This window comes from Alligator sinensis, unplaced genomic scaffold (assembly GCF_000455745.1).
Source record: "Alligator sinensis unplaced genomic scaffold, ASM45574v1 scaffold830_1, whole genome shotgun sequence".
Taxonomy (NCBI): domain Eukaryota; kingdom Metazoa; phylum Chordata; order Crocodylia; family Alligatoridae; genus Alligator; species Alligator sinensis.
The window spans coordinates 966,089-977,267 of NW_005842309.1; the positions used below are offsets into that span (position 1 = coordinate 966,089).

The following is an 11,179-nucleotide window of genomic DNA, read 5'->3' on the forward strand; positions in this document are numbered from 1 at the left end:
GAAAGCAAGTGATAAACTCCAAGTCACATGGATAATGGATAGTAACATAGATGGAAAGGAATGTGTTCCAGTGAGGTGGGAATAGAAGGTGGACATCAATTGTATGTCTGTACGTACGTGTTTAGGCAGTACTTACTGTAGTGATAAAAGTTAGAATTTAGAGACATTCCCTAATGTAGAAGATTTGGGAACTGGGAGATGGTCCCTCAGTTAGGTAATAGTTGTTAGTAAAAGAGAGAGAAAGGGTCTGCAGAGGTTGCGCTCTGCTCCGCAATAAACTGTGCTTAGTTCTTCTCATTCATTGTACGACAGTATTTTCCTTGGAAATGATATAATACCAACATATATGCACCACTGTCTCCAACCACAGAACTATTAAACTTTCCTCTCGAGCCTGATCTATACACATACATGATGAAACTGTGCTGCAAATGCTTGCCAAGCCCACCTACAAGTATCCACTCTGCAGAGCTGCACGCAACCCATGCCCATACAGCTGTCCTGCAGTGACACAAAGAATAGGCCCCTTTACGTGCACTGGGGCCACTGGACACTCTCATACTCATAATATGCCCACAAAAAAGGAAACATGAGTCAACTACAGTCGTCCCGCTAACACTGGCTGACTATCAAAGCAGATGCAGAAGAACCAGTGTGGAATACACTGGGAAAGTAAAAGATACCAGGGTACTGAAGGAACTGGACACCATTGACCTTATTCCTTCTAAGTAAGTTAATAGGACGTCTGTGCTCGCTATTACCTTTCAGGTTCCTGCTTATGCTCTTCTGGCCTGGTTCATGAAGCCTAACCCCAATATCAGAGTGCTTGGTAGAAGATTTACTTACATACTGGGCACATCTACACGTACATTAATGGACTTTAGTTAACGAGCATCAAATCTAGTACCTATGGGCATTTATAGATGTGCTCCAGGAGGGGGAGGGGAGGGCACTTTAATTGGAGCAACTTCAAGAGCCACTCTAATTAAAGTGCCCGGAGCATCATGCATATCAGTGTCCCTATGTTGAAAAATGGCAGCAGGGGCACTTTAACTAAAGCTCAATCAACAAGCCTTAGTTAAAGCATCCCTACTGCCATTTTTCAGTGACACTGATACACATGACACTGGAGTCTGCTGAAGCCCAGTAATTATCATGCTCCAGCAGAGTCCATTAATTGAGTCTGTTCCAACACACTGTAATTACAGCACATTGGTGCAGCCTCACTGCACATCTATGGGCACCCTCATTGTGAGGTACTAAAATGTGCATTAGAGTCTTAAAACACATGCTCTTTAGTTGATGTGCATTAAGTGATACTTAATGCCCATTAGTCTATTTTAATGCACATTAACTAAATAGCAAGGAGGGACTGGTTTAGTGAAGCTTTAATGTGCATTATAATAGGCTAATGCGCATTAAAGCACATGTGTAGATGTGTGAGTAATTACAAAATGGTAGTGGTTATACTACCCAGGCTTTAGCTGTATTTTCACTGCATTTTGATCAGGTCAGAACCTGCCTTAAAGAGAAACTTGCGCTCTATCCTATACCCACAACAGGTGGATAGGCATGCCAAAACTGGCTCAAAACACTTAATCAAAGGCATAACAGCTTTGTGAAAGGCCCCTGGGTAGTTAAGTTATAAGCTAGTTAAGATAAGTCTGCAAAATAGGTATAGCCAATTGCATCAGTTCCACTAAGTGACTAAAATAATTTATTTTACCTCAGTTTAGTTAAATGGATGCTGCTTTGAGTGTGGATATAAATTTAAACAAAATGCTAGTAATTTTACAAGCATAAGCAACTCAAACTAATGAATACATAAAGCAGCCAGTTTTAAACCAATGTAATAGTATCTACACACAGAGGCTGCATCAGTTTATCTTGGAAGCTTCCACTACTGGATTATAATGGCCGCACAATTCATCATCATGGAGCCGGACTGCTGGGAGGAATTCTCTGGGGCTTTCACAGAGCAGTGATGACACATAACTTGGACACGGAGTTTGAAAAAGCCCTGGGAATATGCTGCCCTGGTGTGACACCAGCTAAGGAATGTCACGCATGCATCTTTCACTTGTTCCACCTGCCCTGCGCTGGTGCCTTCTCTAGTTTGGGACACCAGCCAAAAAAATAAAAGTCCAAGAAGACCGGGCAATCAGACTAGGACTGAGAGCAGGCTCCTGCAACAAAGGTAGACACATTATCAGATCCTCAGCGGAGACAAACCTCTGTTTTGGCCAATGCATAAGCAATATCCCAAAAGCCATACATCCGGCTAACCACAGGGACTGCTGCATATTTGGATTACAGGACAGCATCTCAGCTAGGGACAGACATTACATATAAACTGGTTTAAGTGATCAGAAACTGGTTTAAATCTGTAACAGAACAGATGTTCAGTGCACTGAAACCAGTTTGAAAAACACTGAAACCAGTTTTAGATAAATCTGGTTGAATGTAGTATCAGACTTAACTGATTTGGGTCAAACCGGTTTATGCAATGTCTGTCCCAGACCCCTTCCTGGTTTAAGTTAAACCAGAGTCCCCCAGCACCCCAGATGCTTTGCAGCCCTGGGCGGGGCTCTGCTCCAGCCCAGCAGGGCTGGCCCTGCCCCTCTTTTCCCTGGCTGGAGCTCTGGCAGAGACTACAGGTACAGGGGGGTCTGCCTGGCTTCCATCCTCCTCCCTCCCCACCACCACTCCCTGCTCAAGCAGGGATTCCCCCTCCCCTCTGCCTTACACAGACACCTCTCAGCATTAGCTAGCATATCACATGCTGGCTATGGTCCATGCTGTAGGAGACAGGACATTGTTGGCTTAGGGCTTTTTGGAGCTAATCAACAGGTAGCTGGTAATGTCCCTCCATTCCTTCCTTGGAAAAAGTTGTTTAAGAAGAGCTTGAACTAATGAGAGAGGCTTTGGTTTTGTTGACGGGCCGATAAATGTTAACAACTCCCTGTGAACTCCCTGCTGTGTAACTAAATGCCCTGTTATCAACTACCTGCTGGCTCTCTCCTGGTCAGGAGCAGCAAGGGGTGGGGGGACCCCTTCCCTAATCACAGCATCCTGCGGGGCCTGGCCACAACCCCCCACATCATCAGCTCAGCACTAGGGAAGGGAAGGGAAGGGAAAGCTGCTTTAGCGCCCCACCCAGCTTCTAGCCTGAGCCACTGCAAGCATGTGCCTGCATTTCCTCAGTCCAGAGGGGATGTCTGTATTGTTACAAACTGGATTAGCTTAGTTAGGTTAGACTAACCTGCAGAGATTGAATCAATTCAGGCTCAGGCTTTGTGAATGTCTGTCCCTAGCCTTAAAGTCGTGAAAATGGTGCTATCAGCGTCAGCTATTCAATCTAGACTTTTTACAATCCTAGTCAATAGAGAATAAATCACATGAATTTACATAGAATCTTTCTCCAGGATATATCATGACATGTTACAATCTTTCTCTTAGCTCCATTACACTCCTGCAATGTAAATATTACCCCTCATCCTAGAGTAAACTGAGGCACAGGCAAAGTAACAAGATTTCCTCAAAATCATGCAGTAAGTCAGTAGCAGAGCCAAGTGCTGACTCCCAGTCAGGTGATTTAACAAGAGCGCACTGACTCCCCTCTTTGCCTAGTGCTGGAATTCAACTGTCTAAGGACCAAGTGCAGAATATATCTTAGAAGACTTCCGTTTGGATTCAACTGGAGAATTTTGCCCTTGCAATCCAGGTTATAACCTCTACAATGTAATGACATTCAAAGGTAGGTGTCTTTATACTTAAAGCCAAACACGGAGAATTCATTGCATTGGTGCTTGTGTGACCACTGTTCTTCTCTTAGTCTGGTCTGGCTGCTCTGTATCAAGGCTCATGCAGGACCATACAAAGTTGCAGAAGCCATAGGATTTTAATTTCAGACCATAAACTGGTTCCAGTTTCCCTTCAACTTTCTGTGAGCCTGGAAGACTCCTTTGAGAAAGCATATCAAATTTATACTTAAACTGGGGGATTCAGGGTTTCATTGCAAACATCTGATGTGCACAAATCTACTCTAACTCAAAGCTGGGCCCGAACCAGACCCCAGATCCAGACATCTCTGGAGTCTGGGGTCTTTCAGAATTGCATGCCAACCTTAGTCCAAGGACTTCACAGCATCCTGTCAAACTGCAAAACATTTTCATAGTAAAAGCAAAAGCTGTACCCTACTCTTGAAAGTCTGCCCTGCACAATAGAACTGTTGTAATAATGGACTCCACGCAACTACAATTTCCTGTACAACAAAGCATGCCAGAGTCAGCGAGAAACTCTATTAGTAATTTTCCACGGTGACAAGAAAGGCAGCAATACAGCAAGGCAGGGTAACTGCAAGGTTCCTGGAGACACCAGTTCTATAGCTATAGATGTCAAAGAGGAAAGGGGCTCTACGATGAAGTCCAGTCCAGAATAAACAGCTCTGGTAGACAAAAACAAAAGCCATTCAGGCTGGAAACGTGTGGATAATTAATTACCACACTCAGCATTTTGGAACATCTGGATGTGGCACTCTCCCACGGATATTCCACTACTTAACACAATCTTTGTGAAAACATTTGGCAGGAGAAGCCATATCTTGATTCTTTTATAGTATCCCTGTCATGGCCAATGGGGAACATCTCTATGAACATGATCAGGCAGATCCTAATCTCAGCCACGCTTGTGTAAAACTGGATTAACCCCATTGCTTTCTTTCATGACCCTGAGATCAGAACCAGGGCCCTCTTTGTAAGTTAAGGACAAACACCCAATGTACCATCCTTGGGCACAATGAATAGGCAGGCCTAGGGACAATGCAGGTCCAGGCACGTAAAGTTCCATCATGATTCAAGCCAAATCAAATGAGTGGGTGGGGAGTGCTTTAAACACTAGTAACCCCACTACACCAGCTGCACAAGAATCATAAAGACTACGAGCAGAAAGGGGAGCGGGCTTTGTTTCACTATCCAAGCTGAGTAGGAAAAAAAACAAAACCCCTTTCAAAAACCCTTTAGGCATCAAGACTGAGTTTGATGTTTAAAGAGCTCCAGTTTGGAAATGTAGGGCATTAATAGTAAAATTGGAAAAGATATAGGTTAACAACAAGGTTTTGATATTGCCAAGCCCTGCTCCAAGCTCCATGCTGTCTGGGGAGTTTTCTCCAATACCACCCTACTGTGCTATTTTAGCAGGGGAGTTCCGAGCTAAGGGCCTTTGAGCTATGAAAGTGCACGATGCAGTTCTGCAGTCTGCCACCCTCTGACACCACCACAAGATAGGGATTCATTCTTGCTGTATCTTTCCATGCAATATGGGCCAATTCCTCACACATCTAGGGTTTTGTATTCTGTCTGTCACGGTGCCATCTGAGCCCTGCGAGTAAGAGAGTCATTATATCAGTAAGCCTAACGGGCATCACACATCCCACCAATATTCAACTCCCTTTTCTTGCTAGTCCCCGACAGGACCCTCCTACAGTAAGTAGGTGTTTCCACAGTCTGTAGCTCATGTGCATGACCATCCGAGGTAATGTGCGTCTGTACCTCTGGCTGTATTCAGAGTAACTTGGCATTCTGAGCTCTGGCCCATCACTAAGTTTACCCCACATATGTTTTCCCAGCTCTCCAGCAGGCAGTTCTGCAGAACTGCTCCAAGTTGATGTATACCATGAATTGATCAGTGTTCAATGATGGATTTAGCAGCCAGGCCACAAAAGCCACCTCTCAGCTCTGTCCAATGCAAAAAGTTAGAGAAGAAGAGACCTATTAGGCATGCCAGCACCCACCTCCAGTCTGAAAGGGGGAAAAATCATGGGGAAGAGTACTTTGCTGTTTGATGTGCTACTATATTTACATAACCAATGCTGGCAAAGCAGAATTAGCTTGTCTAAAAGTATCCAGCTTAGATTCTTGGATGTCTGATTGCAAAGGGCATCAAAGGGTTCCTCTCACATGGTAATCACTTCCCTAGCAGCCTAGGTCATCCCTCTCTGGACTTGCAGAGACCTCAGTGCTCCTATCAGGAAGAACAAGGCCCCATCCTCCAGAACTTGGCTTGGCAACACATCCATACCACCCCTGCAGCCTTGTGAATTCAGGTCATAGCTCCTGGAACCAACCCAGTCTAAATCACTCACCACCATATTCAGCAATTGATTCGAAAGTGGCTGGAGAGCCCAAGTGTTTTTGAACCAGGTCAGACAGGCTGTTGAGAGCGTGGACACCTTCTGCCATTGCCCCCAGCTTATAACTGATATATTACAGAACTGAAAATCTTCAGACTAGAGAGAATATTGACTAGGAATCAACACTATCAAAATTGATATTACTCAAATTGTACCTCCTGGACAATAATTGCCTTTTATAACTTATGTGCAACTCTGGACAAAAGTGCTATCAACTTTTTTCACTGAATGTGAAGGGCAGCCACTGATTTTGAAGGGATCAGTCTATCAGTGCTAGGGGGAGCCTAGGGTCATCCATAACTAGTTAACACACAACTAAGATTATAGACCATTTCAGGCTTAACACTAGGAAAAACTTCTTCACAGTCAGAGTGTCCAGACTGTGTAATAAACTCCTTACAGAGGTAATGCAATCACCTACCCTGGAAATCTTCCAGAAGACACTGGACGGTCACCTTGCTGGGGTCACCTGACCCCAGCTGTCTTTCCTGCCTAGTGCAGGGGGGCTGGACCCGATGATCTTGTAAAGTCCCTTCCAGCCCCTTACAATCTATAAATCTTGCCTGCAGGGCCAAAAGGTTGAACACACTGACCTATAGGTTCCCCACTGCATGCATCCTTTGGGCACAGATCCTCAGTCCCACAAGGTCCAGGCAGAGTGCAATTAGCTCCAGCCACGTTCTTGACAGGATCAGATTTTGTAGCTCGCTGTCAGGATCCAGAAAGATTCTGTGATAAAAGAACAGCTTAGCAGCAGCCTGTTCTAGAGTCTCACTTCACAGCGCTCCCCAAGAAAAGAAGAGCATGTCTTACTCTGAGTGGGGCCGTGCACTTGGCAGTAGCAACATTCCAGATGTGTGCGCCAGATGTTCCCTGCTGTTTTGTTTCATGACGTTTAAAGTCCCCCTAGATCATCACTACAGTTTGGCACAAGCCTGATCCTGAAAAGTCTCACTGGTGTTAAGCAGCATTATACCACTTGAGTACAGTATAGGCACTGCAATCAGACCCATGTAGGTGGCTCCCAGGTAAAAAGGCTAAGGGTACCATACAGCTAAACCACACTCAAAGGATTGGCATTTGGTCCTTTTCTGTCCAAGCCCTTCAGAAGCTGAGAGAATTCCAGGAACTGGAAAAAGCAAGCAAATTCCTCCTGCCTAAAAAAAAAAAAAAGCAGCACCAATGAGAGTCACATCCGGACATCTGTAAGCACAGGGTAGGTCACCACAGTGCAAGCCCTAGAGTGGGTAGGAAATGGGCTAGGGAAGGATTTCAGGGGGCAAAACCCCAAAAGGAACAACAAAGTCTGTGCCGTTTGCTAAGGGCAAAGGCAGCATTTGCTTAACCATTTATTTCTGGCTTGGGTCAAGATGGGCCACAAGCAAAGTTCTCAGGAGGCGTTTCAAATGGAAGAACCCTGATGTGAACTGCCAGGAGATCTATGGAGCCTCTGTATGCAGCTTGTGCCACATCCTCTCTTTCATGAGCCAACAGCAAAGAAAAGCTATTGGTAAGAACATTGCAGCACTACATAAAGATCTGTGAACAAAACCTTGATCAAAGCAGCCATTCACTGGCAGGCATCTGGGAAATGTATTTTAAATGGCTTCATAAAAAGTAAATACCACTTAGTTTCTTTATTGTTTATGGGCAGAGGGTGAATTGTAAGGAGTTGTATGGTAACTGGCACTTCTGGATTCACTGGCCAGTGCCTTCAGATCAGAAGGCTCCACAGACTATAGTTCCTTCCTGGACAATAACCTAAGGGGGTCATTTTGCCTGAAAGAGGAAAAGGAAGTTTACTACACTTCATATGCAACTGAAAATCTCCCCCAAGCAGAAGCCTGCAGGCATTCGTCACAGAGAAGCGTGGTGGTTTCCATATCTGGATTGCTGCCTGTTAATCATCAAATGGAGACCAACAAAGTGTTTTCATCTGCAGCTGACATGCTTTGCAATGTTTATAAAATGCTCCCTTACAGTGATAACTGGAGTTTATGGGCCTTATGTTAAAAGAGCAAAGCTACAGTAAATCTGTTAATTACAAGAAAATTAAAGGCTTTCTCTTACAATGCCAGTGTCCAAAATTTCAGCAATGAGCAGAGATAAGCTTCTGGTTTTCAGCCTGTAAGAAGGAGCCCCACTTAAAAAAAAAAAAAAAAAGGGATGATAAAAATACTCATGGCCCCAGCTCTCCCATAGATCCACGCATCTCCGTGCACCTGCAGGACCCCCTCTGACCCAGAAAGTCCAGAGAAACATGACAAATCCTAAAAAGCAAAATCTAAAGCTTTGCCATGCTTCCTTGGCAACAAGCCACCTTATGGGAGATCTAAATTCAAATCCCAGCCTTTGTTTCTCCCTGCTTGGGTTGGCAGGGATCTTGTACATCAGAGAGGACACCGCAGAAGCAGCTCTTTCAGCTCTCAGGGGGAAATAACGGACATCCAGCTGGCTGACCAGAGGCAGCATTAACTGAGCTCCACACCAAGGTCATTTTCTGTGTCTACCCCCTGCCAAGGTAAAGACAATCAAAAGGCAATTATCCTGCACATTCGGACTTTCTATTAGGAAATAGCAAGCAATGAGTCATAGAATTTCTCTATGATAATGGAGTCTTATAGGGGACTTTTGGAATCAGCAATTCCCTGAATAAAGAGAATGGCACTACATGGACACAGAACAGAGAAAAGAATTAGCACCTCCCAGTGTCGGCACCCTAAGTGCCACATACCACTGCAAACAGGCTCAAAAGATACTCAGTGCCAGAGCCACCCAAACATGGAAAAAGCCCTACCCATTTTGTCATATTATTGCGGGATTTTTTATTTGAGGCTACGTTCCATTTTTCATGGACTGCTCTTTTTATTTGCCCCCTTTTTCTTTCCAAAAGATTAGATGTAAATAAGAATCAAGTTTAGTAAATGACTAGGACTAGGGCATCAGCTGGCAATTTTTTAAGGCTGCAGGCCAAACCGACCCAGTCCGGGTGGGAGGAGAAAGGCAGGTGCTAGGACTTTTCCCCAGTGGCAGCAGGGAGAAAATGACTGCTGCTGAAGCCCCCGCTCAAATGCTGCCAAAGTCCACGTCTGCAAGCTTCACAGGTAATACTACCACAGACAATCTGGTCCACTTGTGATCTGCTACACAAGATCAGCTTCCTACTGCACAGCCAGCAGATGAAATTTTGATCCAACTGGAGACAATGGCCAATCTCCCATTGATTTCAACAGATCTAGACTCCCTCAGCATTTTTAAACTCTCAACACTTCTAGGTGCGATTTCCTTGCATGAAACAATGCTTTCTTTTCCTTTGCTCCTCCTCTCTACACACACATGCCCAATGCGCACATACTTGTCACATGTACCTGCTTCTTCCTCCTTGCAGACAGCTTTTCCTGGTGGTTCAGGCTGATGTGTTGGTGGTATTCTGTCTAGTGAACAACTGTCAGCAACCACCACCACTTCATGCAAACAGCGTGAAAGCAGCAGTAGTCTGGAGTGCTTGCAATGGGACTTCAAAGCAGGTTTGTTCCAATAAGACGGCACAACAGCAAAGGAACCAAAATAAATGCCATCCATTAGGGCACCTTTTCAGAAATTATTGGCCTCCCAGAAAAGCACTGCTTGAAAATGTTAAGAGTCAAGAAAGCTGCTATCTCCAGCCCATCTAATGAGAAGCAATAAAACAAGACCTCCAAACAGCAAAGCAACACAGTTCAGAATCAGAGCAGTACATTGGAGAGAGCTCTCTGCTCAATTGATTACCCTTCCCCCAACCCCAAGAATTGCTTCTCACAGTATATTCCCCACTGCATTATCTAGTCTGGTTTTATAGGTCTTGGGTGATGGAGCTCCCAACACTCTCGAGTACTGGATTATTTCAAGCAGGAAAATGTCTCACTCCAAGATAAACTCTCACGCCATGCAATCCTTTAAATTCATTTACTGGATTCGGGAATATCTGAATTTTTTAGCATTATATTGCAATAAGGAAGAAAGCCCAGGAAAGCAAAGGTTCAGCATTACAGCCCAAATCTGTACATTCATTTGATGGTCAAATTCCAATCAGGTGAGCAGTCCCACCAGGGGTCTATCCAGAGGGGCTGCGCTAGTGCACTTACCCCTCTTTGATTCCTGCTCCATCCAAAGTTTAAAACCAACTGCCTGGCAGTGGCAACAAACAACATTTCTAGTCAGGCAGTGCTAAGAAAGTCAATTGACTTCATGGCTCATTATAATCTACTTGGCCCCTTGTAAACTCTTCATTCCACAAGTGTTAATGACCCTCTCTTCTTTTTAATGATCTTGATATTCCAGCAATCAAGCTAGCCCTTGTTCTGCAATTCTGCTGTGTGTTCACTGCTCCTGGTGTTGAAACTCCTATTTCACAGCCCTGCAGATTGTTTTTAATGCATTCCAATAAAAGTCACCTTTGTTTTTGCTTCAATCTTAAACTGCATAAAACAGCCCTATGCCCTGAGCATGTTAGTAAAGTTTCTAGTTTATTTTTAACTTGCAAAAAATGTGTGCTGTTTTATATGTGATGAGGCACCTTGGCATCTGCACCCCCTTTCCAAAATTCTAGATCCACCCATGAATCCCCAGACTTCAGTCAGATTCCATGCAAGCAGAACTGCAAAATGAGTCCCGCCATAAGTCTCTAGCCAGACTACACCACAGCTGAGCCTCATTGGCTTATTTTAATTGAGATTAAAAAAAAATGCCAAATCTCTCTCCATTTCCCTAGAGCCAATCACTCAAGATATCGGGGAGGGAGTGACCAACATTCCATGAATACTTGATTTAACACTTACAGCAAGTTTAGACCTAGTTCACCATTATCAAGTATACAAGTTTTAATCGCCTGCAATCAGCCACCTCTCGGATCTGTGAAGCATTACTGTTCGTCCTGCAGACCAGCCTGGTTTAAAAATAGAAACTTGCTGACTTCCTTGCAAAAACTGGTAAATAAATCAAGAAAGAGTG

At 44.4% G+C, this 11,179-nt stretch overlaps 1 protein-coding gene across 1 annotated transcript in view; it reads right to left on the reverse strand.

Annotated features, from left to right (window-relative positions):
- LOC102371144 overlaps positions 1-11,179 on the reverse strand; it is a 71,889-nt gene that overhangs the window by 59,703 nt on the left and 1,007 nt on the right. The gene's annotated exons all lie outside the window — the stretch shown is intronic.